The sequence below is a fragment of the Schistocerca nitens genome, chromosome 8 (assembly GCF_023898315.1).
Source record: "Schistocerca nitens isolate TAMUIC-IGC-003100 chromosome 8, iqSchNite1.1, whole genome shotgun sequence".
In the NCBI taxonomy this organism is placed as follows: domain Eukaryota; kingdom Metazoa; phylum Arthropoda; class Insecta; order Orthoptera; family Acrididae; genus Schistocerca; species Schistocerca nitens.
In genome coordinates, this window is record NC_064621.1 from 139,374,400 (window position 1) to 139,375,853 (window position 1,454).

The window sequence follows — 1,454 nt, forward strand, 5'->3', positions numbered from 1 at the left end:
CAACTGGTACCCTACGTCAGGAATACCTACTTCTATGTGCTCCTTGCAGGAATCTGTGCGACAGTCATACAACAGTACATTTGTACGATCCTCCTGCGTGAATGATTTCTTAAACGACAAATTTAAGATTTCGGTTTTCCTTTTGCTGTCTTCTACTGCCACACCAGTCTGTTCTACGAGGAACTGGATAGAAACCTGTGACCCGTGTAGTGCTTTTACATATAGCCAGAATTTTTAGGGGTTCTCGGCGAGATCCTTCGCTCAGATAAGACGGTTGTTGTATGGTTCGCACATTGATCTTCTTATGGTCGCACGAATCTCTACTAATTTTTGTCTGTCAACATTTGCGCGTCCTTTTTTGAACCGAGAGTGCAAAAATTTCTTTTCCCTCATCATTTTCCGAATATCATTATTAAACCACGGAGGCTCTCTTACATTCTTGAATCACTGACTTAGACCATAGATCTCCAGAGAACGATTAATAATCAGTTGAAACTTTGCCCATGATTTCTCTTCGTCCGTCGTATTGGAACTAAATATGTCCATTCATCGTTTAAGTAGGATGCTAACAACTGTTTATCAGCTTCTTCTAGCATAAATACTCTCACAGCCTTCTTGATGGATTTATTAACTTCAGTATACATTGTCACTATGATGACAGCATGATTCCTGTCTCTATACTAACACTGTCGATAAGGTCGGGCGCGTTTGTAGCTAAAACTAAAACTAACTAAATTCCGCCCGAACAGGCCTTGGAAGATCCAACGGTACCGACCATCCGCCGTGTCATCCTCAGCCCACAGGCGTCACTGGACGCGGATATGGAGGAGCATGTGGTCAGCACACCGTTCTCCCAGCCGTATGTCACTTTACGAGACTGGAGCCGCCACATTCTCAATGAAGTAGCTCCTGTTTGCCTCACAAGTGCTGAGTGCACCCCATTTGCCAACAGCACTCGGCAGATCGGATTGGCCACCCATCCAAGTGCTATCCCAGCCCGACAGCGCTTAACTTAGGTGATCTGACGGGAACCGGTGTTAACACTGCAGCAAGACCGTTGGCTCGTGTTTGTATCTACAAGGTCTAAAATATCTCCATTGCGTGTGGGCTGTCGAGCTAGTTGTTCAAGACAGTGCGAAAAACGTGTTCAAAAGTACTTCATTAGACTGTATGATTGTACCACCTGCAGTGAACCTGTAGATGGCCCAATCCATACTGAATAGGTTAGAGTCGCCTCCAAGTAATACTGTGTGATTCGGGTATTTTAGTACTACTGATCGTAAAATTTTTTGAACGATCCTACAACTGTTACTGTTGTGTTGGAAGAAAAAACACCTGTCAGCAAAGAGGTGGGTTCTCAGATGACTTCTGGAAGAGGCCGAGTTGATACTATAATATTATATCGTAACATCCCTTTATTATAACTAGAACATAATGAAGTACTTAACTCTGAT

General features: G+C 43.5%; 1 pseudogene; it reads right to left on the reverse strand.

Moving 5' to 3' along the window:
* Window positions 1–943: 943 nt before the first annotated feature.
* LOC126200068 (5S ribosomal RNA) lies at window positions 944–1,062 on the reverse strand (annotated as a pseudogene).
* Window positions 1,063–1,454: the final 392 nt, after the last annotated feature.